Source organism: Rousettus aegyptiacus, unplaced genomic scaffold (assembly GCF_014176215.1).
Source record: "Rousettus aegyptiacus isolate mRouAeg1 unplaced genomic scaffold, mRouAeg1.p scaffold_m13_p_2, whole genome shotgun sequence".
In the NCBI taxonomy this organism is placed as follows: Eukaryota; Metazoa; Chordata; class Mammalia; order Chiroptera; family Pteropodidae; genus Rousettus; species Rousettus aegyptiacus.
The window spans coordinates 101,661,258-101,673,486 of NW_023416295.1; the positions used below are offsets into that span (position 1 = coordinate 101,661,258).

At 34.7% G+C, this 12,229-nt stretch overlaps 1 pseudogene; it reads left to right on the top strand.

Annotated features, from left to right (window-relative positions):
• The first annotated feature begins 7,700 nt into the window (after positions 1-7,700).
• Positions 7,701-7,819, top strand: LOC118614170 (annotated as a pseudogene).
• The last annotated feature ends 4,410 nt before the right edge of the window (positions 7,820-12,229 follow it).

Consider the following 12,229-nt stretch of genomic DNA (forward strand, 5'->3'; position numbering starts at 1 on the left):
GGTTGTCAGACGTTTTAATTTTAGCCATTCTCATAGACGTTTAAAGTTTTCTTATTGTAGTTTTAGTTTCTCTTTCCCTCATGAATAATAATGTGAGCACTTTTTCATATACTCGACCATTTTTTAATTTTTTTAGTGAACCCCAGCAAGATTTTCTGCAGAAATTGATGAACTGATTGTACAGTACAAATACAAATGATTTCAAATCTCCAAAGCAAATTGAAAAATGTAAATAATATATATGATACTGTAACAAAAATAATAATAAATGGTAGAGAAAATTAGAGAATTTGTCTCTGGGTAGGCAAGGGCAGGGAATGAGTAGGAAAGAACACAAGGGAACTTTCAGGGTAATAATAATATTCTATATCTTAATAAAAATTTGAGGTACACAGGTGAATATATAGTCAAAATTCAGCAAATGTACACTTGAGATTTGTACATTTTGCTGTACACAAATTTTACCACCAAAGAAAAATAAACTATTCTATAGATCATAATATATATGGTGAGGTGTTTGATGGAAAGTATACTGATGTCAGCTATTTACTTTGAAACTGAACCAAAATAAATTGTCCAAGTGCTTTAATGGATCAATACATTTCAAAGCTCAGTTAATGAAACATTATTAATAGAATATATATGGTAGAAATAGGGATGAGTACTGGATTCTTATAGAATTTTTTCAACATTGCTATAAATGTCAAAATTTTCATAACAAAATTTAGAAAAACAAAGAGGACATAAAATAGAATACATTTTAGAAATATGTCAAAGAAAATAAAATATTAATTTTGACACTTAAAGCTGCAGTCATCTACATCTCTGAAAATTCAACAATGTAGGATAACTCATTGTCCTTTCTTGCTGGATAAATAAAGCTGTTATTTATTAAATACTGAATCTTTTCAAGAAAATCTTTCTTATTTTCTTTCTCTTCATTGAAGAATTTTTAAAAATAGATTTTATTTAAAAATGACTTTCAGTGCATGACAGCATGTATAATGTGATCTGTTGTCCTACAATGTATATAGTAGAACATTTTCTGAATATCTTTTATATGCCTGTGGAATCTGGTGGTAGCTTTTTTTTTTTATAACTGATAATGATTGTGCTTACTCTTTTTAAGTCTTGCTTGAGTTTTAGCAATATAATTAATATTTTAAAAGAACCAAAGATTAGCATTTTTTGTTGTTGCTTATGTGCACTTACTTTTTGTTTTATCATTTTATACTTTTTATTATTTTTTTCATTCTCTTTTTTTTTGCAGGATGGGCAGTTATTTTTCTGTGTTTTTCCTGACTTCTTGAGGTGGATGCTTAGATTATTTATTTGGGGCCTTCCTTTCTCTCTTAGAACTGAATTTAGGCCTATAAATTTTCTTCTAAGCTGTTTCCTATCATAAAAATATGATGTCATATTTTTATTTTACTCCATTCGAAAGATTTCACCTGATGTCCTCGTTGCCCAGTAGGTTGTTTAAAAGTATATTCTTGATTTTCAAATCTTCCACGATGTCAGAAGATATACGTTGTTTTATTTTAAAAATTCAAAAATTCTTAAGGCTCACATTTTATTGCTTAGCTTTTTTTTAAAACCATGTATATTTAATTCAATAAAGTCAAAAATTAAACATTTTTTAGTCCCTATGCCACACAGTATAAAGATCTTATAATACATTAAAGCTGATCAGTTCCTATGTATTTGTATGATGTTGCTTTCATTATTTTAGTTTTCTTTTCTACCCTACAAACTAGAGATTATTTGTGTTTTATATAGCACTGTTTGCTAAGGTTACATATAAATTAGCCATTTTATTTGGTCATCACTTATTCTTGTGTTTCTGGCTATCATTCTAGGCTTTGTTTTCCTTCTTTCTGAATTTATATTCTTTAAAAATTCTTTAAGACAAGTGAGTGGTAGTGAATCCTCTGTTTTTATTCATCTGAGGGTTTAATATCTGTACTACTTCAGAGCAAACATTTTGTACACAGAACACAAGAAACACTAATCATAAATGACAAGATTGATAAATTTGATTTGATTATCATTAGAAATTTTTATCAAAAGTTTATCAAAAGACACAACTGAGTAAAAACGTACACAACAGAGTGTGTAAGAAAACATTTGTGATATGTGTAACCAACAGTAAACTAATATTCAGAGTGTATTTTTAAAATAGGAAAAAGAGACTCCCAAAAGACTCAATAGCACTTTCCAAAACAACAATGAACACAGGAAAAGTTTCTCCATCTCATTTGATATCTAGAAAATATTACTTGAAATTGCAAAGAGATAATACTAAACTCCACAAAAACAGTAAAAATTTAGAGTAATAATGTCAACAATTGGCAATTATTTGGAATGATTAGAAAATTACTACAATCTTATCATTTGTCAATTTTTTGTGTGTGTAGATTTTCCTCTAATATAATGGGTTGCTTTAAAAATGTACGATCACATTTCAACATAACTACTAATGGAAATATAATGTGCATATTTATACACACACACATTTAGAGAGGTAATTAGGGATAGATGAGGTTGTTAAGGTCTGTTCTGGTCTGAGATTAGTACCCTAAAAGAAGAGACAAATGTGTGTGTGTGTGTGTGTGTGTGTGTGTGTGTGTGTGTGTGTATGCATGCATGCACATGTTTTCTGAGCTCTCAGGGAGAGGAATGTAATGACACTAAGAAAATTAATCAATGAGGTAATATCGAGGGAGAGTAAATTACAGTCCATATTTTCACTCCAAATAAATCAATTCCAAATGGGTTAGAGTTAGAAAAATTGGGAAAATGATAATATATAAATTCCTAAAGGAAAATATGAGCAATTTCTTCTATAACTTGAGATTAGAGAAATCTTCCTATTTCAAACTAAGAGGAAGAGTTAATTTTTAAAAATCTACAAGTTATTTTTATTACCTTTGAAGAAAAAAAAAAACATAAAGCAAAACAAAACAATTAATTGAGGAAAGTTATCTGAGACTTGACCTCCTAAAAATGAAGAAAGAAAAAAAATAACCTGATATAAATATAGAGACAGATATGAACAGGAAGTTCAAAGAAGAAAAAATAAAAATGATTCTCAAACATCTGAAAAGGTGGTCAACTCGTACCAGAAAAATACAAATTAAAAGATATCTGTGTTCCCATTTGTCACCATCGGAATGGTAAAAATTCAAGCTTAATAATAGCCGGGTTAGTCATGGGAAAATAGTAATTGTCATCTATTTCTGATAAGAATATAAAATGATAGAACTCCTGTGGAAAGGATTTGATAATATTTAGCTTGCATAGTTGGTAATATTTGACTGTGTACTTTCACTTAACAATCTTGACCAAAAAAAAAAGAGGGGGGGGGGAGTGGAGAAATAAATAAAAAATTGTACACACATAAACACAATTATTGATTGTTGTATTATTTGTAATAGCAGAGTATTGGAAACAATCCCAATGTCTATCAGTAGAAAACTGGTTGAATCCGAATAAACCATAGTACATCACACAGTAATATTCCATACCACTGTAGAAAGTAATGAGGACATTCTTTATCCCATAATAAGACGTAATCTTGGGGGCATATTATTAAGTGAAAAAAGCAAAAAGCCAGATGTAGCATGGGATATATAATATGCTACCTTTTGGAAAGAAAGAGAGAAAATACAGTTTTCTGTTTACGTGTGTTTCTGTGTGTTGGCTTATATTTGCAAAGAAATTTTTTACTAGGACACCGAAAGTAAAATGATTACCTGTAAGAGCAAAAAGAATAATGGTGAGTAAATGAAAAGTCTAAATGGAAAGAAGACTTCTCTTAGTATACTCAGAAGTATAATTCTATTTTGGAATCATAAAAATATTGTCATCTTCCAAAAATAATATAAAGAAAAAGGAAAAAAATCCAAAAGCTGAAAACAAATGGAAATAGATAAAATTAACTATCAAATTGTTACCATAACTATACGAAGAGAAGGATTATTTTATGTGATTTGGGAACAGTATTTTGACTGAATATCCTCAATAAAATCAATGCTACATAAAAATAAACTGTAAAGAAATCCCAAACTTCACTAGTTTTGGTATATTTTTACATGTAGTAGGATAAAGTTAATAGGTAATTATGCTAATGTTAAGAATGTTGTTAAGAGCAGGGATATTGAGAATATTGGAAACCAAATGTACATCAGTAGAGAACTCGCTGAATAAATAAACAATTTATTTATAAATAAATAAATATAATTTATTTATAATTAGTTACACATATAATATAGATAAATCAAAAACATAATATTAAGTGAATAAAAACTCAAGCCTCTAAAGATATATGTCATAAAATGCCATTTTTATAAAACCTGAAAACAAAACCAAACAATATGTGTAGGCAGGATCTGAGATAACCTTCAGAGATTTTTACCTCTTTGTATCCATGCCCCCTGTAATCCTTTCACCCAAGTGTGGGTGAAATTTACTGACCTGCATCTAATAAAAAGAATGCAGCTGAAGCCGTAGGATTTCCATCTTGAGATTAGGTTACATAAAGATTTTGGCTCTGTCTTGGATGTGCCCTCTCATTTTCTCACCTGCTTGCTGTTATGGGTTCAATCGTGTTCCCTTCCAAAAAAAAAAAAAAAATCGAAGTCCTAACCCTCAGTACTTCAGAAAGTCACCTTCTTTGGAAATACGGTCATTGCAGGTATAATTAGTTAAGATGAGGTCGTACTGAAGTAGGGTGGGCCCCTAATCCAATATGACTTGTGTCTTTCTAAAAGGATGGTCACGCATAGACAAAGACATACAGGGAGAACCCCGTGTGATGATTAAGACAAAGACTGGAGCTTTGCAGCTGCAAGCCAAGGAACAAGAGAGATTATCAGCAAAAACACCAGAAAGTAGGAAGAAAGAAGGAAGGATTCCTGTTTAGAGTATAGAGGAAGCATGGCTCTACTGACACGTTGCTCTTGACTTCTAGCCTCCAGAACTGTGAGAGAATATATTTGTGTTTCTTTAAGCAACCAAGTGTGTGTTATTTTGTTATGGCAGCTGTAGGAAACAAACACACTTGCTCTGATTCCTGACCTACACATATGGAGGTAATAAAGGGTTGCTTTTTTAAGCTGTTGAGTTATTGGGGGGGGGGGGTTGTTACAGAGCAATAGATAACTAGTACACATGTTGCTTTTGATGATATAATTATGCCACAATTCTTAGACTTGGGAATGAGTGAGACCTGGGCAGTTCTGGGAGACAAAGCAGCAGGAAACAAAAAACATCATGTTTCAAGAATAGTTCGGCCTGTGCATTGCCACTGAGATGAATATGTGTCACACTTTGTGTCCCTACATCACTTGTTCTCCATTCACAATCCTGGAAAAAAGCTTCCAGCTGGGCAAAGGTAAATCATTTTCCCACCACTGTCTATATTAGGGAATTAGAGAAATCTTGGCCTTTAGATTTCCAAGGGGATTGAGTGGATTGTACCTGGATTTACCATTCTGTAAAATCTGTTCAAATTGAGGGTATATTGAGATAAGGCAAAGATGCCAGGAACCTTCAATCCAACACATAAATGTCCTCAAAAAGAAAGTATTTAAAGAAATAACAAAAATGGCTGGGTATTGTTATAGATTAAGAAATCCAAATTGTCAAAATAAAACAAGGGAACTAATGAACAAGGGAACTTCATGAATTAATGATCTACATGAGATGGGTCTGCTCTGAATTCTTCCTCAAGTTTTTTTCATTGAATTTCTAGGTACGGCATTCAGCAATTCAAGTCTAAAGGAAGAGCAATGGCAAAAGTATAACTTAATGCAAACCACTCTATGCACTCTTTTTTAAAAAACAGTTTTAAAATAGTTTGGTTTGGCTACTAGAAAATTTTACAGAGTCTTACTTTCAATCACGAACGCACACACACTTACACACAAATTCAATACTGATTGCGCATATGGCCTCGGGGAAAGAAGTGATGACTAGTAACACCCCACTTCCATTTTAATAAACTGTGCACTCAAGCTCATTATAAATTATTTGTTTATTCTATTTTACAGAGAGAAGATAGTTCACATCACAATTGTGCTCACCTTCTTACAAGAGAGTGAATCTGTCCTTATTTTTAATATTTACTACTTTAAAATTTGTTTTTTTCCCATTTGATATATGTGTACGTATGTATGTGTGTGTATTCATATGTGTACTGCTTATAAGTATTAAAGAACTTAGCAATTAAGCAGATAAAAAAATAAGAAAGAGAAAAGCAGGAAAGCATTGTTAAGCCATTCTCATAAAACGTATTATTGGTTACTTTTCTGAAGTTAAATAATACAATGCACCACAAGTCACCTGCTTGTAAATTCCTGACGCATCACAGAAAATGTCATTCTAATGAAACTCCACGCACCTCATGTTTGTATGTTCCAGAGGCAGCTACTGGGTTGCAATTCCATAATTGCCTGATGTCAATATTCTAAGCTAGTCTTTATTGCTTCTTTGCTTGTCTGTCAGCTGCCCACCTAGGGAATCAGCAACGTCTAGCAGTCTGGGAGCACTAGTGGATTTGTCAGCTCCAGCAAGTGCCACGATGCAGCATTCTCTGCCTCAGTCTGTGCACACACATTGTTCTTTCTGAGAGCTTTGCTCTGGGTCTTTGGTCCCTTGAAGGCTACCAGGGTTCTGATCATTACCAAAGTACTCAGGGAATGAACACGGCCTTCTGGAAATGCAGATATCCAGCAGAATTAATACACCCCAGAGAATGGCTGATTGAAGTGAGGTGAAGCAAAATCCAAACCCTGAGTATTTAGCTAAAAGGCAATTGAAAAGAAATTCCGAAGACCCTAGGAAGCAATCCAAAGCAGAGAATTCATAGGGGAAATATGTTCAAGGAACATAATTCAAGGGCAAAAGCCTCACTTAAATCTTTCAAACTTTTAGATATTGAATGAATAAGTACTCAGCTTAGCAGAACAGAGAACATGTTGTTCAGTATCTTTGAAGTGGATAGTAATACTCATTATTTTTTCCCCTCATCTCAAATATAGCACTTCCTTTAAAATCAAAATATCCCAAAACAAATAAACAAAAAAGTATTTCTTCCATGTTCCCCCAAACCTGCTTGTCCTATTAACATCCAGTCTCAGTTATGGAATTGCCATTCCTTCAGTCATCCAAATTAGGAATCTCAAACTTAGAAGGTCAGCGGGAAAAAGTTAGCCGCCACCTCCCTATCACAAAGATCATCAAGCTTTGTCAATTCCATCCCCTTTGGGTTCTTCCCTCTCCCTCCATTTGTCACTGTCAGGGTTTTAATTCAGCCTCTTCTCCTGTGTCCTGAGTTGTAATAATACCCCCGCCCAAACAAAAAGTATCATTTTGTCTCCAGTCTCTGCTCTCTACGGTAATTCATCCTCTACACTGCTTTCAGTTTCTTTTTCTTTTAAAACACAGAAGCGAAGCTGTCACTCCCAGTCTGAAATTCTGACCACAGCTTTCCTACCTCTTCATTCTCCAGTGCCCACCAGGCTACGTACCCAGTAGCATGTCCTGCTTTTCCACCCACTTCATTAGGACTGCTGTATTCACTATTTCTTAAATGTGCTAGATGTTCTGAAGCCTATATGCTTTTGCCTCATATCAGGAAGTTCCCATCAAGAAAGAGAAATTTGAACAGGGGAAGTTTAATATAAAGAATTATTGCTGTCTACGGCCATGCCACCCTGAACAAGCCCGATCCCATCTGACCTCAGAAGCTAAGCAGGATCGGACCTGGTTAGTACTTGGATGGGAGACCACCTAGGAAGACCAGGTGTTGTAGGCATAAAAAATAAAAAATAAGGGATTGTAAACTGACAAGGTCTTTGTAATCTGTGAGGTCAACAAAGGGTCACCTCGCCTAAAAAAAAAAGAAAAGAATTATTACTATAACAGGAGATTCGAGTGACAAAGGACTGGCTATAAAGAAGTAAATTGAACTAAAAAAATATAGAATTAACGGCTATAAGAAAAGTCAACCCCTGCAAGGCTGAGAGTATTCAAGACCCACCTCCCAAGGCCGAGATCTGGACCTCTTTGGAGAGGACCTATTCATGGCTTACTGGTGGCAGAAAAGTCACCGTAGTGCCAGGCTGGAGGAATTTGCTGGAAATTCACTTCTGCAACTTACCAGGGAAACTGTTCATAGGGAGGTGTTTGCTGGGGGCAGCTGCTGGCTTCTGTGTGCTGCTGGACGCTGTGCACTGTAAGAGCTGGGGGCTGTGAAAGCTGCCTGCAATACAGAAGCCAAAAGCTGGAAAAGCCACAAGAGCACCTGTTCAGCAAGTACCCTGGAACTAGAAAGCAAACTCTTTCCTTTTGCAGTGTTTCTCCAGCACCTGCTACTGACAAAACTTAACACCCTTACAACTGGCAAAAATAAACTAATAAGGAGTCAACTCCATTGTTGTAGGCAATGAAGGGCAAGCAGGTAGTGAAGGATGAGTTTGAACCCATGAGCCATAACTTGATCAATGGCACATGCCCATACCTTTTTCTTAGCATGACAAGCTCCTCTCTTATGGTCCAGGTCAAATAGTGCTTCCTCTGTAAAGCCTTTTCTACTATCCCATCCTTAATCCAAGCAAAATTGAACAACTTTTTGGAATGTTATTCATATCATTATAAAAACATCTTTCTGTGTCATAATTTATTTCTATGACTCTCTTATATCATTCATTTCTTTCCAGGACATGTTCGAGGATATGAATCATGAATTATCCATGTTGTTGTCACAGCCCCTAAGACCAAACCTGAAACTGGAGCGAGCTCTCAGTTTCAGAGTACAAACGAAAGTAGACAAACTAGAAATTGCTGGAGAGTAAAAATGCTTTGTGTTGCTATTCATTACATATTTTTAGTTGGCCCATAGATCACACCCTTTATCAGCTGGGGCCTAGAGAGATCAAGTAACCTATCACGTAAGTGTGAAGTAAATAGTGGCAAAGCGGAGAATGCAGCCCGCATGACATGTATGATTACAATTCCAGTGCTTTCTCTACCCTGTCACACCGAATCCTACTAGGAATTATAATGCACACATTATTTTGTATTGAATTTTTTTATTTTTCCATTTTTAGAAGTTTAAGTCACCAGATTTTTATCTATAACTTATTCATCTTATTATGATTCAAAATGAGGTAAGTGAAATAAGAAAACATGTAGATCATGTCTCCACATATCCTATGCTCTCTTCTTAATTTGGCTCATTGTTTCTCCTTGGTTCATAATTTCCTATCCCATCTTTTTATCTGTCCTTATTAAAACTATATAGTTAGAATAATAGAAACACATTAACTTGTGTAATTAAAGGAGATAACATGGAGTCTCACAAGGCACTAGAAATGGAACTGGAAAGTCTTAAAGAACCAGAGCAATCAGTCTCTCTCTTCCTCTCATTTCTCTCTCTCCCTCTCTCTCTCTCTCTCTCTCTTTTCCCCACCCCCTGCTTTCTTTTCTTTTTCTCTTTTTTTTTTTATCAATCTTTGTCTCTTATATATTCTTCACTCTTCTCTTTATACTTAGACTAGCCCTACCCACCTCTCTGTGAACATGGCAAATTAGTAATATAGTCATCTTAAACTCTAAGTTAACACGTCCTAACAGATTCAACACCTGCCAATAACCACCAAGAAGTTTGAAGTCTCAACTACAAACCACAAAAAGAGGGAAACTGATTGACTATCTTAGATCAAAATATCCATCCAAATCCAATCAACTGCGGTTGGTAGGCTAAAGTAGAAAACTGTTTTGTTTTGTTTTGTTTTGTTTTGTTTTCCCCTGACAAGTGTCTTGCCTGACAAAATAGAATGGAAATCAGTTTAACAGAAGCAGGCTATGATCTAAGGCAGAAACTTTAATGCTTACTACATTCTACTACTGAAATCCTATATAGCTTTCAGTCAGGCCCAGTTTACTTTTTAAATATTTTTTTGTTTTTCAATTACATTTGACATACTATATTGGTTTCAGATGTATAACATAGTGATTAGACATTTATATAACGTATGAAGTAATCACCCCCATAAATCTAGTACCCATCTGCCACCACACTATACTATACTTTACATCCCTATGACTATTCTGTAGCTACCAACTTGTACTTTGTAAACCCTTCTCCTTTTTTACCCATCCCCCAAACTTCCTCTCATTCTGCAACCATCAAAATGTTAAATGTATTTATGAATTTGTTCTTATTTGTTCATTTGGCCTTTAGATTTCACATATAAGTGAAATCATATGGCATTTGTCTTTCTCTGTCTGACTTACTCTACTCAGCACAATACCCTCTAGGTCCATCCATGTTGTTGCAGACAGGAAGAGTTCATTCTTTTTTATGGCTGAATAATATTCCATTGTATATATGTACTATCACTTCTTCTTTTCTTCATCCCTTGATAGACCCCTAGGTTTCCTCCATATCTTGGCTACTACAAACAATGCTGCAATGAACATATGAATGCACATGTCCCTTCGAAGTAGTGTTTTGTTTTTTTTTTTTGGATAAATGCCCGGAAGTGGGAGAGGGCATTTTTATTTGTCTCTTGTTATAGCTTTTGTTTTAAGGTCTATTTTGTCTGTTATAAGTATTGCGACCCCTTCTTTTTTGTTTGTTTTCATTTTCATGAAATATCTTTTTCTATTTCTTTGTTTTCAGTCTATGTGTCCTTCAATCTATAGTGAGTCTCTTGTAGGCAGCATATGGAAGAGTTTTGTTTTCTTATCTATTTATGCATCCTATGTCTTTTGATTGGAGCATTTAATCCATTTACATTTAAAATTATTATTACCATTTTATTGTTCATATTTTTAATCTTTTTTTTCCTTCTTAAAGAAGTCCCCCTAATTTTTCTTATAATACTGGTTTGGTGATGATGAACATCTTTAGCTTTTTCTTGTCTGAGTAGCATTTTATTTGTCCTTTAATTCTAAATGATAGCTTTGCTGAGTTGAGTAATCTTGGTTGTGTGTCCTCGTTTTTTACACTTTGTATATTTTGTGCCAGTCGCTCTGCCTGAAAAGTTTCTGTTGAAAAATCAGCTGATAGTTTTATGGGAACTCCTCGCAGATAACTAATTGCTTTTCTCTTGCTGGTTTTAAGAGTCTTTCTTTGTCTTTAACCTTTGGCATTTTAATTATGATGTATTTTGGTGTGGGCCCCCTCAGGTTTAGCTTGTTGGAACTCTCTGTGCTTCTTGGGCTTGAGTGTCTATTTTCTTCACCAGGTTAGGGAAGTTTTCCATTATTATTCCTTCAAATAGGTTTTCAGTTCCTTGCTCTCTCTCTTCTCTTCCTGGTACCTTTATGATGCAAATGTTGGTATACTTGACATTGTCTAAGAGGCCCCTTATATTAATCCCATTTTTTGGACTTTTATTTCCTTTTGTTGTTCTTATTGGGTATTTTCTGCTATCATATCTTATAAATCACTGATTCAGTCCTCTGCTTCTTATAACCTACTGTTGATTCATTATAATGCAGTCTTTATTTCAGTATTGTATTCTTGATTTCTGACTGGTGCTTTTTTTATGTTTTCTATCTCCATTTTTATATTTCCTATTTATTTGTTAAAGTTTTCACCGAGATCTTTGAACATTCTTATAAACCAGTGTTTTGAACTCTACGTCTAATAAATTATTTTCTCTATTTTGTTTATTTCTTTTTCTGATATTTCATTCTATTCTTTCATTTGGGACATGCTTCTTTATCTCCCCATTTTGACAGCCTTCCTGTGTTTGTTTCTATGTATTAGATAGGGCTCCTAAGTCTCCCAGTCTTGGCAGAGTGACTTTATGTAGTAGGTGTCCTATGGGCCCAGTGGTGCAATCTCCCAGGTTACCTGAGCTGGTTGTTCCAGGTTTGTCCTTTGTGTGAGCTATGTGTGCCCTCCTGTTGTAGGTGAGCCTTGGTTGGTGTTTGCATATCAATGGGAGAGATTGATCCATAAGCTAAATAGTTGTGAGGACTAGGCATTACTATAGTGGAGGACCTGCTGTGCAGGGGCTGACCCTATGGAGCAGGATTCGCTTTAGCAGGGCTTTTGTGCCTTCCCAGTCTGCCCTTGTGGTATATACTTTGTGGATATGACTGGGTAGTCCTCTGGTGTTATCTGAAGTTATCCACCAGACATGTTGGTTCTGAAGTCTCTTGGAAGGAACTCTATCATAGGCCAAGGTCAGCTGTTGCCAATGCCCTG